Source organism: Lutra lutra, chromosome 11 (assembly GCF_902655055.1).
Source record: "Lutra lutra chromosome 11, mLutLut1.2, whole genome shotgun sequence".
NCBI classification, from domain to species: domain Eukaryota; kingdom Metazoa; phylum Chordata; class Mammalia; order Carnivora; family Mustelidae; genus Lutra; species Lutra lutra.
The window spans coordinates 89279915-89300728 of NC_062288.1; the positions used below are offsets into that span (position 1 = coordinate 89279915).

General features: G+C 41.3%; 1 protein-coding gene across 9 annotated transcripts in view; it reads left to right on the plus strand.

The window, feature by feature from the left end:
* Positions 1-20814, plus strand: part of EXOC4 (exocyst complex component 4) — a 755957-nt gene that overhangs the window by 134698 nt on the left and 600445 nt on the right. The window lies entirely within an intron of this gene.

Here is a 20814-nt window from a genome sequence, read left to right on the forward strand (position 1 = left end):
TCATAATATGTTGCAGTCGAGGATGTATAGTATTTGGCTCTCTGTCGTAACGTACTTGACTTCTCTGGCATGAGTCGTATATTAAGGTAATCAGTATTAAAATGGTCTTAAACAGTATTTTATGAACATATGTAGCTTAGTTTTATGGCTGTTTTCTTAAAGTCATCTCTTGCATATATTGGAGTAAATGACAGGTCAAGAGTGTGTTTTGAGAGATGAAAATAACCGTAAGGTATAAATGTATCACTTTGATTTGTTGAAGATCGGAGAAATGATATTACTGTTCAGTATGATGATGCAGAGATGGTATTTAGAAATTTTATTATATTTTCTCTCCGTGTGCTAGGAAAATATATTTGATTTGGCCAGATGAGGACTGGAAATTCGATTAAGAGTTAGCTGAAGCAAATTTGACATAGCTAAATAGAAGTGACTTGGTTAGATAGTACCTACTAATATGAAAAAAATTAAGTACACGTAGGAAATTGAAAAATATAACTGTAGGAATGAAATTACTTGCATGGCAAATAGGAGTATTTGCAGGAAGAAATAAATCATGAATGTAAATTGTTGTCATTTTTAAGAGTTTAAGGTATGCTTCTGTTGGATTGAATGATGGATTCTTGGCTACTCACTCATTAGACTTTTTTTGGGTGCAGTCCGTGTGCTCTGTTGATGGCTCAGGGAAAAGAATACAAGTTGCAGCTATATCCTCTGCGTTCCTTTTGCTGCTCTATTACCACGTGTCCATAGTGGCTGCTTGATGAATATTTGTGTATCGAATAAAGTATCTTTATTGCTGGGAAACTGGTGCTTTAACATTTTATATCTTGATTTATAAATATCACAGAAATATGTGCTTTTCCCACAAACATGTCCCATGTTTATTTTAAGGATGAAACAAGAAAATAGACTTCAAGGCCATTTCAAAAGTGGTAAGAATGAGGGACTTTTGGTTCTAGCCATGATGCAGTTACCTCCTGTTGTAAGCAGCTCTAAAGCCGGATGGACTGAGGCAGTCAGCATGTTCACTTGAGAGCAGAGAACACATGAAGCTAGTCCCTCATTCATCCCAGCTTCCTCTCGGGGGACACCTGCCACACTGTAGCATAGGGAAGTGAAATCGAGGCAGACAGCAGCAGGCTCCCTAAGCAGAGGAAGCAGAGGTGAGAGTTTGAGTATGTGGAAGCAGCTGGAATCTGTGGGGTGGGATGGTGGAGGTGGAGAAGAGGGAATTGCCCAGAGGAGGTGCCACCATTGGTCGGAAAAGAGTGCCCTTGGGTCTTTGGTCAAATATGAAGCTGCATAGATGCACCACAGGGCTTGGCAGAAAATGGCCACTGGGGCACTGTATGTTGATCGGTAATTCCAGATGTTGCCAGATACTTAGAAATCTTGGGAGTTCAGAGTGGCCAGAGTGGGCTCAATTTGCCGAGCACCCTGTTCTGGCTGTAGGGTAGGGGTGACTCGAGATCTTGCCAACCAAGTCTCTGTGGCATCAGCCTGATCCTCCTGTACGTTAGCGGCCTGCCAGAGCAAAACTCACTTGAGAGTGAGACAGTCCACATTTTCAGTAGCAAAGCATCCACAGAGTCCAGCATACTCTTAAGTTTGTGAAAAGGCAGAAGAATGCGACTTTAGTTGGGATTTAAGAAAATTAATAAAAATTAATATCTGAAGTGAAAAATGTACCAGATGCCTTTAGCTGCTGATTGCCTGCTATAGAAGAAAAGGTCAGAGAACTTGAAGATGAATCAATGGGAACGATCCAAAATGAAGCATAGGGAGAAAGCCGATTGCAAAGAAACATGAACAAAGCCATATTGTCTGTAATGGGCCCATATCCTGCAGTTTAGCATTTTGTAGTCGCAGGTACAGAGGAGAGTAGAGAGAGTTATTGGGGTAGAATATTATCAGGAGAAATGACCAAAAGTTTCTAAATTTATTGAAAAACATAAACCTATAGATCCAAGAAGCTCAACAAATCCTAAGCAGCATTAACACAAAGAAAACCAGTACCCAGATGCTGCATCTCAGGTTGCTGAGAACCAAAGAAGAAAGCCTTAAAGATAGCCAAAGGGAAAAAGGAGAGGTAGCCAGAGGGGAAAAGGACACAATGCTTAGAAGGAACTGGTGATAAAAATGGCCACTAACTTCTCCCACTAACTTCTCCATGACATTTTGAAGAACCTACCCCAGTCTTTTTGGGTTTGTCACTATAGGTTTAAGGGATCATCTTTAAATACAAAGATACATATTGGGGTGCCTGGGTGGCTCATTTGGTTAAATGTCTGACTCTTGATTTCGGCTCAGGTCACGATCTCAGAGTTGTGAACTTGAGCCCCACATCAGGCTCTGTGCTGGGTATTCAGCCTACTTAAGATTCTCTCTCCTCTCTGCCCCTCTGCCCCTCTCCCCTGTCCCCATTTGCATGCTCAAGTAGATAGATAGATGGATAGATAGATGAATATAGGTAGATTATAAGTATATGAATAGAGAGATAACATGGAATACTAGTACTTTGTATTATGCAGACACATTGGATACTATTAGATACTTAGTATTATCATATGGAATTATTTGTATCATAGTACTTATGGCATTTCAGTCTTGAATATATCAAGCCCTAGAAAGTATTTACAGACTATCTAAACTTACTTTTGCAAGATTATGAAATATTTTATAAGTTCTTATGATCCTTGGTATTTGACAAACTTAGACTAATGCTCTAAGTTGAAAACAGCTTTTACGTCTGTTAGGTTTGTATTTGTAATGCTATCATGAAGAATTAATTATGGTTATGAACGAAGTCAGATGCCTTACTTAGCTCTACTTCGTTTGAATTTGTCCAACATATACAATTCCCACACTTTTGAAAACAAAACCCACCTACTTGTATTAAAAATATTTATAATACACTAAGGAACTTTAAGTTCCATCAGACAGGAACAGCTGATATGTTAACATAATTTAAAATACATGTTTTTGGCTTTATGAAATGACTTACACCTTTCACACATGTGGTTTCAAATGTAGTGATTTGGGGATCTTACCTTCATTTTATGATAGGAGTTGTTTTGCCTACTTAAACAGCTTTTAAAAAAAAGATTTTATTTATTTGACAGAGACACAGAGAGAGAGGGAACACAAGCTGGGGGAGCGGGAGAGAAGCAGGCTTCCTGCCAAGCAGAGAGCCCGATGTGGGCCTCGATCCCAGGACTCTGGGATCATGACCTGAGCTGAAGGCAGATGCTTAACGACTGAGCCACCCAAGCGCCCAACCAGCTTTACTGAGATTATTTGCATGGCATAAGATTCATGCATTTAGGGGCGCCTGGGTGGCTCAGTGGTTTAAGCCGCTGCCTTCGGCTCAGGTCATGATCTCAGGGTCCTGGGATCGAGTCCCGCATTGGGCTCTCTGCTCAGCGGGGAGCCTGCTTCCCTCTCTCTCTCTCTCTCTCTCTGCCTGCCTCTCTGTCTACTTGTGATCTCTCTCTGTCAAATAAATAAATAAAATCTTTAAAAAAAAAAAAGATTCATGCATTTAAAGTACAGATTTGAGTGGTTTTGGTAAACTTACGGAGTTGTACAGCCATCACCATGATACAATTTTAGAATATTTTCAACACTCTAGGAAGTTTGTGTCCATTGCAGTTACTTCCTGTTCCCCACTGCTTTCCCCTTCCAGGATGTGTTTAAGACATAGAAGAGGTCTCGGTTGTTTGTTATAGCTCTCAGTAAACTGGTAGTACCCAAATCATACACTTGGAAATACTGTTACTATTCCATATTAATGTGTTCGTGTATCATTGGCATATGTTATTTGACAGATAAAGAATATAAAACTAAAACTGATCTAATAATACAAGGTGAGGTGTCTAACATAGAAATATCATTTCATTTATTATTTTAATTGGTTTGAGATCAAGGTATCACTGTTCTTTGCTCCTCTTTTTTTTTTTTGTCCATTTTTCACCTCTTACTTATCTACTCTCCTGACCCCGTCTTCTGTTTTCTTCGACATATGTTGGAAGAATGACCTTAGTCATGACTTGAATTAATCTGTGGTTGTTTCTTAACTATGTATTCTACTAGTCTTCATTAACCCACAGATTTGAGAATGAAGTATTTTTGAATAAGAAGTTCATCTAATATTTTAAATTGTTATTATACAGTAAAAATTATTCTGCAACTTTTACCTTGTTTTTAGCTCTCTGTGTTTTGTGATTCCTTCAAAAATTCTTTACAGTCACAGGTCACTGAGTGATACTAGGCTATACACCCATCCATAAACGGGGTGTACAGTGGCAGGCACACCAATGAGCTAATGTCGCTAAATATATAAGAAGGCAGTTGGCACAGTGTGTCTTGTAATTGCACCAAAACATGCGGAATGGACCAAAAAAGGGCTTGGGGGATGATGATGAGCTGGTTCCTGGAGTACAGGAGTGGAGGAGATGGCAGTGGCTCTCCAATTGGAACGGCAAATGAGATGGCGTTATGTGGCCCAGAGGGAATGGGAAATGGTCTTCAGAGGTAAGTGAGAAAGAGAAAGGTTGCGCTTTAAGTGACCCCTTCTTCCGGCTAGGTAGGTTGGGGCGCAGCTTGTGGAACGCCTTGAGGCATTTGTGATAATTTTCAGACTGATTATTTCTGAGGCAGGGTATGCATTTAATTTACCCAGGGCTTGATTCCTAGCCCCATCCTAGACCTTCTAAATGGGAATCACTGCAGATAAGGACTGGATTCTGTTGTTTCTGTGTTGGGTGGGGTGGTTTTTCCGTTGTTGTTTTGTTTTGTTTTTTAGTTCCTAAGGTGATTTTGTTCTACTTATTTACAATCCTCTAATTGGGAACCATTTCTTTGGGCCAGTGTTCCCTGAGAACGTATTAAAAGTGCAGATTTTTATCCCTACCTTATACTTAATGAAATGATAAACTCTAGGGATGCAGCCATATGATCTGTGTTTTAACAAGCCCTTCAGGTGATTTGTATGCGTGCTGATGTTTGGGGACCTTTGTTTGCAGTAATATTGGACCACTGGGGATTTTGATCGGGGTGTGATGAGACGAAGTAGGATTAGTGTGCTGGCGTTGAAAAGGACTGAGCAGAGTGGTTAGAGACAAATGCAGGGAAACTGTTTTATACACAAATGGAGAGTCTGTGGATGATACTTGAGTGTTGTCTAATAGTGAAATAAACAAGACAGGCTTTCACGGGGCATGGTAAAGGAATACAAGGGAGAGAAGGATTTGTAAACCTTTCGGGGGTCTTGGAAATCTATAACACCATGTGGATGACTCAGAAATCTGGATTCCAATATAGCAGATATTTTAATGATGTTTTAGTATTAAGTTATTGGAGCCAGCTATGTGCTAGGCATTAGGGAATAAGTATGGACACAAGATAGAGAGCTCACTGGTGAAGTGAGGAGGAGCCTACAGTGTATGTTTCTGCACTAAATTCACTGATAGAGATTTGGCAGGAGTAGAAACACGGGAGAATGCTTTTGTTGTTGTCATCATTGTTTCTCCTAAACCAACATGAAGACTTGTTTACATTCTGTGTAGAGTTTTCTGCTTAGGCCAGTTGAGTTTTCATATACTTGCCGGTGGCATGCCCTCTGGGTTGAAATCCTTCCTGGAGAATGAAATAAGGGACAAGAAGAATAGCCCCATGCCGTTAAGCGTGCGCCTTGAGCCGAGGTGATGGCATTACGCGGTGAATAGAGTTCCATACGTAGGGTTTGGGTTTCTGTGTTTCTTCGAGTGGAAGATGTTTCTTGCTGACAAATTGAAATGCTCTTTTGTTTATTAAGTCTTGGAAGAGAAAATAATTTTTGATCGTTTAAAGACTTCAGCAGCCTTTCTCCCCTGGAACCTGGGCTTTCCCTGGCAGGCAGAGTCCATCCCGCCGGTGAAAGGCTCATTTGTCTCAGCGTGTTTGTGTCTAGAGACAGCCTTGTGAGGGAGACAAGGCTGCAGTCATCCTAATAACAGGGTGTCAGAGTTTCCTCCTGGTGTCAGCCCCGTGACCATACACTGCTGCACTCCTTTTGCAGTTTTACACTCTTATTGAAACTGTGATAATAGAAATACATGTTTTTGCCCTTCTGAGCAGCAACAGCACCTTCCCAAATGTCACCTCCTTCGTGACATGCCTGTCTTTCTGTTGGCTGCACATTTTCAGGTGCATAAGACTGAGGTACCATGGAAACAAAATATTGTATTTCTTGTGGAATTCTGCCCAACAGGGAATGAAAGGATCACTTTAAACAGGTGTTAGGATGTTAAAAAAAAATTTCCCTCTTTCGTATCTCCTTGTGAAACAAATTGCCCATTTAGCTATTACTGGCTGGAAGGGTAGCCCCGTGGCGTGCTCAGCACTGCTCCCGAAGTTGGTGGAGGCTCTGGTTCTCCTTATACTGTTTACCCGACAGTGACACCCAGAACAAGTCACTTCACGTTTTCATGCCTTGATCTCTCTTTCCAGAGATCAACACAGACAGAATGTAAAATCATTTTGCTTTTGCTAACTGGCACATAAATGTTTAAATAGTGATAAAATTAACCTCATACAGAGAGAACTTGAAGTTTGCTGTCAGGTAGGAAATGCACAGATCTTATTGGTACTGATCCATGACCCGGAGGAGTTTTTCAAGGAGACAAATGCAATTTCTATTTTGAATCCAGGTCTGAAACTAGGTTATTCTTAGGTTTGGTTTCATTTGATATTTTGTTAGCTGAGGATTCCAGACCTTAAAGTAAAACCCGCTATTTTCAGTATTCCAAGCCAGAGAACTTGTCAGATTATCCTTGCAGAAATAGTTTTTCTTCATGTCTCAGCCTTTAAAACTTTTTGCTAGCCTCTAGTTTGGGAGGCATAGTAAAGTTACTGCCAGCCCGGCCACTGAGTCTCCCAAAATGTACTTGCTACTGGAAGTTTTATCATGTCTTGTCACTGGGTGGTATGCCGCCTGGTGAACCGAACTGCATTTACATTAGAAAGTTACATTAGAAATCTTCCTCGAAATTGGAGCCAGTTTCCATAGCATCAGGGCTCATCCTCTGTTATTTTATGTTCACTACTGTTAATGCTTAAAGCAGGAAACCCTGGGCCGCCAAGGAGATCCTCTGGCTGCTGGTACAGATGTGGCAAGTGTCAAGGTTATCTCATGCCAGTGAAAACTGGAGTAAATGTCATGGGTATCCTAATACATTGGGCCAAACTCTCTGCTATAGTAGTTTAGCAGCAGATAGATACTCCAGAATAAGTCGATCTCGTAGAAAGGCTGCTCTCCTTAAATTCCTTGTTACCCAGGCAGGGTCTGCTTGATTCTTGGTCTAGTGAGAGAGATGACAGCCTACCACTTCCAAAGCTTATTTTCTTCTCTGGTTTTGTCTGAGATTTTAGAAGCTAGAGCATTGCAAGTCATGTGCCCCTCGGGCTTGTACTCCTACTGATGCTGTCAGGGTCCCTATCAAGACGGCGTGCATATCAGGGTGTGGGGCACCTGGGCGGAGGCTGGGGGTCTGCTAGGAGCCAGGAGGCGGTATAGTCAGTGGTGAGGATTCCAGCCAGAAGTCCCTGCACCCCACTTCTGGAGAGCCTGTTTCAGTAGGATTCTAGTTGATTCTAATGTGCATCCCCAGTGGAGAGCCAGGATTAGCATGTGTTAGAGGTTCGGTCATATTAAAACCAAGGCTATTAAAGACAATCTTAAGGAGTAAGAGAAATTGATAAAAAGTGTTCTAAAGAAGTCCTTTATTACTCAAAGTATCTTAAGAAAATGTGTTACTCCGATATCTGTTTTAAACTTTATAAGAGCATCGCATTTACCCATCTGTGTTTTATGTGTGTATTACCTAGCTGAGGAAGGATGGGCAGAATAAATTTTTGGCGTCAAATATCTGTCGGTCATACAATGAGGCGCTGAAAAAGATAATGGGTGCTTCATCAGGGGATTTTCTTACAAATCCCTTACATTTTTTTGATCCTTTATAAGCTTATATATCAAATTTTATAGCATTCAAGGCTATAATTACTATTTTTTCATAGTTCTGGGCTTCCTGGAAGTATTTGTTGGTATTGCCAAGGAGTTGCCACATTGGTGTATGAACCTTTTTGGTTTCACTCCCTACAAGTTTTGAAGGATTTTGCGAATGTACAGTGAACAGTGACAACAAAATCCACCACGTCAGATCAGATTCCATCTCAGGAAAACCAGGGGCTGCCGCCAAGCACACTACAGCAGCTGACGAAAGCTCAGCACGAAATAGCCAGTCTCACGGGGGTGATGAGTGACAGCACGCTAGAGATGTGTTAGCAACGTGATATGGCAATGAAAAAGGCCATCTCTATTTTTGGCTGTGCTGCACAGAACCGCATCTCTGCACGGAGCTGGGGCCGACCGTCCCTGCTTCCCCGGGTCTGGTGAGGCGGCATCCCAGATGCTCTGTTGGACACGCGTGCCCCGGAACGATAGACCCATGGGTGCAGGTCCCAAGCAGAGCATCTGCGGTGATGAAGGGCTTCAGAGAAGAACTGGAGTGTTTAGCAGTGAGCATGGAAGCAAAGAGACGGGGAGCCTTTTTGGAGATCAGATGAAGAAATATCATTGTTTTAAAGTCTCAGCAGAGTTCTGAATCCTCAGTAGTTAGCACTGCTTTAGTACAGAGCATGTTGGAGGGGTTCCCCAAGCTGTTTCAGAGATAGCTGCAAAGTGAAAGGAAGTTCTTGTTTATTGTCAACTGTGTTTTTATCGAGGGGGCAATAAATGCGGCAGTGCCTGGTATTCTTGAAAAAAGGAATATAAACTAATAACCGATTATGTAGCTCAGGTGCTTTTGATTGGAAATACAAACCCAAAAGGTAAACTTTGCAACAATGAAGGTGAGACTTTACAAGAAATAAGGGAATTATTTACTTTCCACACCAGTTGGGGTGAGCGCAGCGGAAAGGAATTATGAACGCAAACCAAACCGAACGTCAGGAAATCCTTCCACGGTGAGAACTGTTGGTCTACGGGATGGTCCCCTAGGAGAATGGGGTTGAATTTCCTTGGGCATTTGATCCTGACGGAATTGAATGTGTATCACTAGGGAAATAGACTGAATATCCCTGCAGGCTTTCTCATTTCTTCTCTGACTCTGGGTCCTTGCTGATGATCTGTTCACCCACTGTGATTAGAAATACCATCTCTTGTTTTTCCCCACGCAAGCACATTTTCGATGCTTTGCTGATTGGTATAGGGTATGGGGGAAATTCACTGCCTTGAGGTTGACCCAGTTCTATAGAATTACTCCTATGTTTGGGACGCAACAGAGGTAGGGTCACTAGGGTCCCTCACTGAAGGCAGATGAACTTGGTAGAGAGGGCTGGTGTGAGTGTGTTAAGGTTTTCTTTAGAGATTCCTAATAATCCAATAGGGTTGCAAGCTGGCCTCCCTGGGCTGTTTTGGGAATGGGAGAGCGATAGGCATGAATGCCAGTACAACTCCCCCCGCCCTCCACCCTGCCCAGGATTTTACTATAAAGAAAAAGGATACCTGGCAAGCTAGATGACCACAGATTCGTCCTTTGTCCTGTAGATGTGTGATCATTTTATTTAAAAAAAATTTTTTTAAAGATTTTATTTATTTGAGAGGGAGAGTGAATGCATGTGAGAGAGAACACGAGCAGTGGGGAGGAGCAGAGGGAGAGGCAGACTCTCTGCTGAGCTGGGAGCCTGACGTGGGGCTCGATCCCAGGACTCCGGGATCATGACCTGAACCGAAGGCAGATGCTTAACCAGCCGATCACCCAGGCGCCCCGAAATGTGGTAATTTTAAGTTCTTGCCCGGGAGAGAGCTCTTGGAGAGCAGCGTGGCTCCTTGTGCTGTGGCACTGGTGGATGTGTCAGGCTTTGTCTGGAGCAGCATCGTTGCCTCAGCAGAGTAAATTGAAAATACTAACGAGATATTGGGTCATTACAAATGGTCTGCTTCCCTGTAACGAACGGGTCTGTTGGATAAGATTATCTTCTTAGCTTGGCATTCAGGTGCCTCCACAGTTGGGATGAGCCTTCTCTTCCATGCTTAGTTTTACTCTTTTCTCGTAGACATGCTCTGGTTAAATTTGTCCTTCAAGTTGGACTCTGTCCTTTCTCGCACCGGTATTTGGCTTTATACTGCACATCTTTCCCACCATCTCTGCCCGCATGCCTGGATACCTTCTTTCCTGTGCTCCAGTCAGCTCTGTCTTATCCATGAAGCGCCATGATTTCCTTTCCAGAACTTGTTGCGCTTCCTGTTTTTACTACTCTTTTGGCGTATCTCGTAGTTACTTCTTTTCCTCTGCTGAATCCTTATCTTTCCTTCTCAGGCAGGTAAGAGTCCTCTGGAGGACCATTTGTCCCAGTGCTTTTGCACTTGCAGGTTTTAATTCTTTTTTCAGCTCCTATTTTGAGGGACGGGACATTGTTTATTAATTGTTGTCCCCCCTCCTCCCCGCCCATCTGCCCCGCCCCTCCGCGCCCCAGAATCTGGCACAGCTTAAGTGTGTCAAATATGTACCTAATATTTCTTGAGTGAATGAGTGGTTGATACCCAGTAGATACTGATTGATTTCAGATTGAATTTTAAGTGCCTTGTAAATAGGATGAACTTCGTAGATTTAAAAATCATGTAGCAGAGGAATCATAAAACTGAAGATTTGCTATGTTCCCAGGAGAGCATTTCACCTCTTCCTCTTAAACTGGACGGTAGTTCAGTCATTTCCAGCGTTTCTGTTGGCCAGGCCGCTTAGCTCAGGCTTCCAGATAAGGAGCATGAATAATGTTGGCAAGAGAAACCGTTAATAATGGAGACAACCACAGTGTCGTTCCTAGCTAACCCCGGCTCTCTCATTGGCGTCATTTCTAGTGCGGGTGTGCCAACACATTTGGAAGAAGGGTGACAAATGTGATAATAGGTTAAGTCAGAATGAGACTATCCAAAATTGTCCTTAGTTCTTTGGGGGAAAAAAAGGAGGGATTTTACATTTTGATTTTTCATTTCCATTTTCTTATCCTTATTAAAGTTTCCCTGCATATCTTGCTGGAAATGAACTGGACTTGCTGTAAATCAAATCCACTTCTTTCTGTGCTGTCTTTTGTGTGTAATTACCTTCTTTTAAGTGTTAAGTCTTTCTTTAGAATCGTCCGGGCTTGTATTATGTAATTCTTCTGAGGAAATGCCATTTAATCAGGGCATGCATTTCACTTGAGGGGCAGCTGCAAGCGAGTGGCGTGGAGACGCTCCCTCTGAGGATAGTTTCTGAAGTGTACTGCGGTCTTCTGGGAGATGAGGTGCTATAGAAATGTGAAGTTTTTATTACAACTCCCTACTATGCAGAAAGAACCATGCTAACATCATTGATGATTCTTTTGCATAATCAAAGAATTAAGCAAAAAAGTCATATTAATTTTCAGCTCCATTAGAAATGCAAGAATCAAAAAAAGATGTTTGCCAAATGGGAAGGGACCAAATTGGTGGGAAAAAGAAATTTTAATTTCAAGCTTCAAGAGCATGTTACAAATGTAGCATAAAAAAAAGATCCTACCCAAAGTGCCTCACAGTGGCCTTTTTAAAGACAAGCAGAGTTACGGGACGAGGGGGGAGGGACTACAAGAATATGAAATTAAAATTGCTGTAATTTAGTCAGTTTATTGTAGTAAATTACTTCAGAGAGCCTCAATTTGAAGATGTCCAGCTAGTCTGTGATAATTAGTGTAATTTTGTCCTGGTCACCAAGTCTTTATATTATTGCTGGTCAAATAGCAGTACTTTTGCCTTTTTTTTTTTTTTTTTTTAAAACCTGGTAGTGACTGAGATGATGATAAATCCATTTACTTGTAGGAGAGTAAAGGTGAACATCCTAGGGCAAAATAGGGGCACTTCAAGGGTTCAGTTTAAAGAAAGTTGGCATTTTTAATATAAAAAATCTTATAGTTTTCCTGTACTACCCGGAAACTCCATTCCAGTATGTGGTGGTGTTCATCTTCTGGGGTCATTAATCAGAGGACTAGAGGGGTGGGAAAGTGTATGCCATGGAGAGCAGAGCCCTTGTCTTGAAAACAAAACCCCAGAAGCAACCAGGAGAGCTTGGCCGATCCCTCCTCTTCTAGATCTATAATGCTCTTGATTTTCTGTCTCCTCTTACCTCCATTCATGACCAACTGGGTTCCAACAGGGTATGAGCAGTTCCCGGTGTTTAAAGGGCAAGTGAACAGGATTCCAGAACTGTGGTGGTTCGGGATGCTCTGAGATTGTCCATGTTCAGGCCCCATGTGACTCTGAAGGCAGTGAGTTTTACTGCTCAAGTAAAAAAAAAAAAAAATACACATACACAGTGTTTAGGAAGGAAAAAGCCATCTGTTCATTCTGCCTGCATTTCTGTGGGGATTTAATCTGACCCGAATCGCTTGGGATTTTATGGAATAAACCTGCACTAATATTTTATGAAAAAGAGTGCCTGGGGGGTATAGAGGGCACCCCAGCTTTCGCTTTAGGGGCTGGTTAGCTTAGTTCAGCCAATGCTGTCATTTTTTTCTTTGTTGCATGTGTACATGGCCAACAGTTTTTTTTTTTTTTTTTTTTTTTTAAATGTTAGCCTTTTCTGACTCCTTCTGGAAGAAGTTCGTTCCTTTGTCTTAGCATGAAAAGTTCTCAGGGTAGACAGGGACATCAGGAATGACTTTAGACAGACCGGTGATTATGGTGTGGTCCCCAGACTAGCATCATCAGTCACTTGTGAACCAGTTAGAAGTACAAATTCTAGGGCTTGGTCTCAGATACACTGACTGAGAAACTCCAGCAGGATGGAGTTCTGTGATCTGTGTTTGAACAAGCCCTCCTGGTGAATTCCGACGTGCAGGAGAACCATGAAATTTTAGACACTAAGGTGTAGCAAGGAAGCAATAGTGTTACTTCAAGAAACGTAAGCACTCATACTTACTTAAGCTAATGACTGTGACCCAGGCCAAACCTTAAATAAGTTTTTTTTTTTTTTTTTTTCATTGCTCACAACATTTCAGAGAGCTTGGAGTTATTATTCCCAAGCTTCCATGAGGACTGTGTCCTCGTGATTGGTAAACAGTAGTAGAGTCAGGCTTTGGATCCTGGTCTGATGTCCATGTTTATTGCCTTAACTACTGTTCAATAGGGAGATTTTAAAAACAATGATTGAAGTGACTACTGTAGTGACTTTTTTACCCCCCAGAGATTTTATTTATTTATTTTAGAGCAAGAGCGTGTGTGTGGTGGGGAGGAGCAGGGGATGGAGGGGTGATGGGACGGACAAGTAGACTTTGCACTGAGCATGGAGCCTGGCTTGGGGCTCGATCTGATGACCCTGAGATCACAACCTAAGCTGAAGCGAAGTTAGATGCTTAACCAACTGAGCCCCCCAGGCTCTGCTGTAGTAACTTATGTTAGGGAGGCACCCAAGAGGTTCCACAGCAAGTCGGGTGCCAAGAACAGCCAGGGTATAAACCTAGAACCCTGATCTAGCTCATCTCTGCCTTTATTTCCTTGTATTCATTTAGTTAGCCTAAAATCTCCCTGGAAAACGTGCCCCTCCTGCGAGCCTTGATTCCTTGGATGGCCGGCTTCCCAGTATAGTGAGCCACGCCCTTTTACAGCAAGGCTTTCACTTCAAAACTGGGAAAATTAGCATAGTGGAGTGACTTTTTCAAGGTCATCATTGCTCTCCCATTGGAAGAGCTGTAGTTTGCTTCGTTTACATGAGTGTTGCAGGACTGCAGCTTCGCTGCCAATCTTTCAAAAGAGCAAGGAAATACAAACTAACTGAGACATGAGGTTCACTTTTGTGTGTGTTTTGGTGGAGGAGTCCATTTGCAAACCGGAGTATTTGTTTGACTTGCCACTCTGCTGTTTGTCACAACCATCATGGCTTCATCCATCTCAAGCTTTGATTCCTAACGGCCTCTGAGCCAGCCAGGATCTATCACAGACAGAGCCAGGCTTGCCATCTTACCTAAGCCCAGACATACCCTCCGCTGTTGTTTGTCCCCACCCCACCCCTATACACCTGTCACCTAAAGTCGCAGGCTCTGCAGGTGAATTAATAGCTCTTGATCTATTAGCACTGAGGATGACTTCTTTTTTATCTGTAAACTAATACTGTGTCATCTCCAAGCAGATGCTCAATAATTTCAAAAAGAATTAATATTTTGATCCTTATCTTGCCATCTTTTCCTATTACTGTCACGCCTGTCCTCTATTACTCCATTTATCTTTCAGTATTCATAATTCCCCTTTCTCTTACCTCGGAGCTGTTGTGCTTGCCATTCCCCTAGTGCAGATACCCCATCCTCTTGTTTTCTCTAAACCTAATGTCTCCATTAGAAATTAAAACATTTAGAAATTACAGCAAACATTACCGAGTGTTTACCACATGCCACTGTGCTTAAACTTAGTACTTCACTTACATAATTCCACTGAATCCCCACATTGATGATGCCGTTACTCTTAGTGTTAGGTGACAAAAACAAGTTTTAAAGAAGTCTAGTGACGTACTTGCCTCACTATTAAGTGGTGAGATCAAGATTCACACTCTGCTTTGTCTAATTCCAGTTGGACACATGACTGCTGTGATGTATTGTCTCCATTGTTTTTCACAGTTTATCTAAACCTTGATGGCTTTGTCTGCTCCTCTTCTTTATGGGATTTTGCTCATATATTAAGCTTCAGGTGCTTGCTGCCGTTGGAGAAAGAAAAAAATGTGTAGAGACTACTAGGCAGGTCCTCCAGGCCAGAACTTGTGCACATAAAATCTCGAGAATCTTCCAGTGGAGGGACCTGAGTATCACACATAGGAAGCCATAATGGGCTACAGCCTCCCGGCTTACGATTTGTTTCACATTTGCCAGACTATCTCACTACTCGAGTTCATACGTAAGCTTGGGTGACATTTTCAGTAAATTACAATGTAGGGACCAGGAGAAGGGTGCATACATGGCTCTGGGAGGAAGTAGGGCTGTATCAGCATTTTCCTAGTTGAAGCAGCTCCTTTCAACCCAGGCAGGATCTTAGTGGCTTTGTATACTCCCATGTTAACCCTTTTCTGTGGTTCACACTTGCTCTCTGCATTTGCTTTGGTCCGTCATGTTGAGCTTCTGGTGTAGCCTACAGCAGAGTGGGGCCTGATCTTCATTTTGCTTGCATTTCCTCCCCAGACATTCCCTAGCAACCCCCTCTTTCTTCAAGCAAGGTTTATTTACATCAGGGGCCAAAAGTCAAGCAAGACCACTGACTTTTTCTTGTCCTCCTTTGTTTATGTCATTGTGTTCCACATTCTCAGAGGTGTGAGCACCAGAGAGCTGGGTATCTTTAGTCCTTCAGTGTGAGCCTAACTCGGTGGTCCGACTTCCATTTTCTCTAAATGGAATTGCATTTATTTCGGAGGATGACCTGTGGCTTAATTAGTATCTCTAAACTGATTAGAGAATGTAAAGCGGTATTTAAGTGCTTATTTTTTAATTACACTTATAAAGGTTAAAATATTGATAACTCAACCATCATTACCATCATCGGTTAGAATTTGTATACCACTTACATTTCCAAAGTGCTTTACTAGTGTAAATTAGCTGGTCCTCCTGGCATTTCTGTAAATTATGTTGGTATTAGCCTGTGAAATGTTGACATTTTTAGTTTAGAGTTACTATTTTTATTTCAGCCAAACCATACCTTTTTAAAAGGGTGAAAGTGATGAATAGCATTTAGAGCCTGTAAAGGTAAACATTTGTAATACCCTTGAAGGTAAGTAGGGCCTGGAACTACCACGACGGCTGCCAGGCTGGTAGGTGAGAATGGATTTTTTCTTTGTACAGATTGTGGTTCTTAAGTTTTTCTCTCCCCCCCACCTCTTTCACCTTCTTCACCTGTTTATTTTGCCTTTTTCATGCAGATGAGAATGTATACACATCATAGGAATGTATTTTTCACACATTTTCACAAACTAAATATATCCACATCATCGACACCCAACTCAAGAGATAACACACTAGCTGGATCTTTGAAGCCCGCCTTCTCTTGTTCATTATGTTCATTTGAGGGCAAGAGTCTGTCTTACAGATGAGAGATAGATCGGTAGAGCTGGAATTATGGGCATAATGAGTTTCGTGCTGAGATGTTTCGTTTATGAATGTCGTCTTTCTGCATCTCAGAAATTTTATCTCCCCCGTTTATAGTAGTACCTAAAACTCACAGAAGAGATACACAGTTCATGAACGCTGTAGACAAAATGCAGTGTTGGACCTCGAGAAATGAGACCTTGGGCCCTTTTAGGGAAGCCTCATATGGAAGTGGGATTAGAACTGGGTGGAGAGTTTGGAGAAGAAGATTGAGTTATGAGAAGGGAAAAGGAAGGGAAAAGGAGTGGCTCGTATTCCCAGCAGGGAGATTAGATACTTTGCATGGGCCCTGATGTGGTGACAGGTAGTAGTCCACTTTGTTTGGAGGAAAGGAGCCCTGTACAGGTGTTGTCACCACTCAAATTTGTGAGGTAAGTAGGGGCCAGGTTTTTGAGGCTTTTGAATGTTAGCAAAGGTTTCATAGTAAACTGACGCTTACGGATTCCTTTCTATGTTAGGCATGGTGCTCAGTATTTTTATATACATTTAGAGTTTGTACTCAAGTCAGCTGGGGCTCTGGATGCAGAGGGTAGTGGCACTAAAGACGACATCTGAGCAGCCTGGAGAGATCTGGAGAGACTTGGAGGCAGGAAAACCAGTTAGAAGGCCACTGTGGTTGATCTGACCTGAGATGCTGAGATCTCGGATTAGGCTGGGTTCTAAAAGGTGTAAATCCAGCTACTTGAAGACCCTGGACCTAGACTTAAGCAGACTTAAGTAGAGACTTAAGATTTTCTTGATTATTTTACGTGTAATCCGGTAGAACAGTTAACAGGTGATAAGAGTATTTAACCGGTAGATATTTATCAGTCACCTCTTACAGGGACATCTCTATACCAGGTTTGATGCGTTGCTCACTCCGCCCTTCTGCTCACTTGGCACTGGTTAATTTGGGGGTAACCATTTAGTAAGTGGCTTCCTAACATTTGTAGATAACCGGTCACTTAGGAGTCACCCTGTGGCTGAAGGTGGTATGTTATAATGCTCTCCCCTCCATTTTCTTCTTAGGAATTTTTGCTTTTCTTTTTTAAGCAGCATGTTAAGGTCAGGTCATTGAATCTACCTTACGGTTTATCTTTTTTTCTTCCTCATTCCATTATTTTAGGAACCAAAGCCAGATTTCTTTGAGGAATTATTTTTGACCTCTTTCGGTTTTAACTTGTTGGCCATAACAACTCTCTAAAATTTGTCTGGAGCCCTCCTTCCATCCCATCACTCCTCTGAGAGATCCTCTTCCCCTGTTTTGTGTTACACAATGGGTTAATAAACTAGATAATGGGAAGGTGAATATCAAGACTGGTCGTGTATGTTGATGGGTAGATGAGTGGGTACTATGGAAAGTTGTGATAGAGAAAAAGGAAAGATGCGGGGAATGAAATGTATACATACGGTGAAAACAGTTACACAGAAAGTGAAAAGATGCGAGAACTTGGAGTGGCGGCACAAGGAGCTGTCTGTAGCCATAGGACTGTAATTGACATCAGGTTCTGAAACTCATTACCAAGTTGTGCAGGAAGCAGTGAAAGTTACAAAAATGTCTTTCAAGTGTTCCTTCAACCACCTGATTTTTAATATTATTAAAATAATATTATTATAATATTTAATTATTTATTATTTAATATTATTAAAGCATGATTTTTAATATTATTCTGGGCGTGCCTAAGTTACAGTCACCACTCGTTACAGTATTGTTCATTGCTGCCATAGTGCACATGTCTTTTTATGTGCGTTCTGAAAAGATTGAGCCTCTTTGTAGTGGCTTTTGTATTAATACTGAGACAAATTTAGGGAGCTGTCTTCTTTCATCTTCAGTCCATTAACTTCCCAGTGATCTTAGTTGTCCTAAAATTTGGTCTTTCGTAACATGGTTAGTTTTATGTTCTTTAATAATTAGAGGATAAATGATCAGTCTTTTCATTGGAGATTTTCTAAAGAAAACTGAATGTATTAAATAAAATATACAGTGACATTTGCATGACTTCCTTTTTTTGGTTTAAATTTTGACATAAGTTTAGCTTCTTCAACTTTTTCATATATTTCTGAATACTTTTAATAGATGCGTTGTTTATTTTCAAACTAGAATATTAATTACCCCTTTTCAGGCAAATTGCTATCCAAAACACATTAACTGTGCCTTCACTGGGAACCGTGGTAACACATTTTCACCTGACAAAAGGGGGCGGCCAGAAAATTAGCTAATGAAATAGTTGTCCCAGAGTGGTATGTAATTAAGGTCTTTGCAAAGCCCTTTGGGAAACCAGAAAATCCAGGATGAGTTATTGGTATGTAAGTTACCTATTGCTCTACTAAATAAAGTGGAAATGAGTTTTTTCTCTAGAAAGTATTTAAAACAAAACAAGCCATAATTATATTAGTTTTGCCTAAACATTGTGGTGTACTGAATACGGGAAATACTTAGGTTACGTTCTGACTCGTTCCAGTTGCCTTGAAGTACCAGAGTGTACTGCTGTGTATGTTGCAGAATTTGAAGGCTGTTGTTGAGTTACTCCTTCATACAGCTGTGGGGGCAGCAATGCTGTCATGTTCATTTGACCTTTAGGGAGGTGAGTTGTGGACAGGTCCCCTTATTTAGGGTTTCTCAAACTTCAACATGAATATGAATTACTTGTTCTTAAATTGCAGACTTTTATTCGATAGTTGTAGGTGGGGCTAGATAGTTCGCATTTCCGGCAAGTTCTCAGGTGATGCCAAACCACTTGGACCACACTTTGAAGTGATTTTTTTTTTTTAGATTTTTTTTATTTATTTATCTGACAGAGAGAAATCACAAGTAGGCAGAGAGGCAGGCAGAGAGAGAGGAGGAAGCAGGCTCCCCGCTGAGCAGAGAGCCCGATGCGGGGCTCGATCCCAGGACCCTGAGATCATGACCTGAGCCGAAGGCAGCGGCTTAACCCACTGAGCCACCCAGGCGCCCCTGGACCACACTTTGAATAGCAAGACTCTAATACTTACGAGAACAAGAGAAGAAATGTCTTTATTTGTGGGATGGAACAGAAATGTGTGTGTGTGTGCGCGCACGCGCGTGCACACACACAGACACAGACAAAGAGCCACCCACCCACCCACCCACCCGATCCTTTAGCATTTCTAACCCTGAGAGGTTGGGATTTTTAAATGGCTGTGATCTCTACTCTTGTCCTTCGGTACCCTTTCCCACTAGTTACTGTGAGCCTACCATATTTGTGGAAAGACTCCTGGCAGGGCAACACATTTGACCCAGAATGCAAGTTCTGAACTTCTCTGTGGGTTGTCATTGTTAGCAGAAAAGAATGTGGTCTATTAGAGTGGCTGGCCACTAGAGTGATGCCAATGTTATTTATTGGGTCCTGCTTTACTGTCTTTTGATGCACATAATTTTAAAATTTTAAAGTTTTCAAAAAGTCAGTTTGTCTGCATTTTTGCTGCTTCTGCTTTTGATGTCATACTCAGGAAATTCAGTGGCATGAAACCCTTGCCCTGTGTTTTTGTCTAAGGGTTCTATATATTTAGGTCATACATTTTGGTCTTTAATCTATTTTTTCTTTTTATATGATGTTAGGTAAGGGTCCAACTTTATTTATTTATTTATTTATTTTGCATGTGGATATCTAGGTTCCCCTGCACCATTTGTGAAAAAGACTCACAACTGTATTCTTAGTGCCTGGCACATAAAAGTGTTTATTGAATAAGATATTCAATAAAAAAAAAAGTTGTAAGTATTGTCTTTCCTTTGCCGAAGGCAGAACTTATAGTGCTTTTGAGGCTATGGAAAATTTATATTAAAATCATACCACATTGATTTAGTAGTAAAGTTTTGATGGTGTATATAGAACAAATTTCAATAAGACAAAACTTGTAATTTTATGTTAGTATATAGTCAGTGATCCATATTATATATGAAGTAGAAGGAAAAAGATCTGGAATAATCATCCTAAAACCAATAATAAATATTTGAGTAGAGATAGAGAGGTTGTGGAAATTGTTAAAAAATAAGGTTATTTTTCCTTTTTGTGTTTTTTTTTTTTTTTCTATTCAGATTATGGTCAGATAATGTAAGTATTACCAATAGATACTGATAGTATAACTTCTTGTTTTCTGAATGTGTTGTGTTTTTTTTTGGCCTTTCGAGGCAAATGTGCCACCTAATGGAGGTGATGGGATTATTATTTAGTGCTAGCAAGAGAATGAAATTCTACCCACCCACCTACCAATCCATCCGCATCATTTAGCATATATTTGAGTCTACTGTGGGCAAGATGCTGGGGTTGCCAGCAAGATGGATATGACCTTAAAGATAAAAAATGTCTATAATTTACAAAAACATCTCAAGCATGAGTCTGCGTTGGTATTCTCAGTGTAGTCAGTACTTACATAATGATACAGTGCTTGCAAAGGTCTTCCCCTGCCTCACCTCCTTTTATTTCTGCATCACAGATGAAGAAACTAAGACAGAGAGTAATTTACACCAAGTCACATGGTGAGCCAGGAGAAAGTAAACTGGAATTCAGGGTAGACTCTGATTCCAGATCCCATGACATTTTCTTTAACCATCTGTTCTTCATGGGCTGTTGTGGAGTACTTCACAGAACCCCAACAAGTTTTCAAGATTGTGGATTGAAAAATACTTACAAAAAATTACTG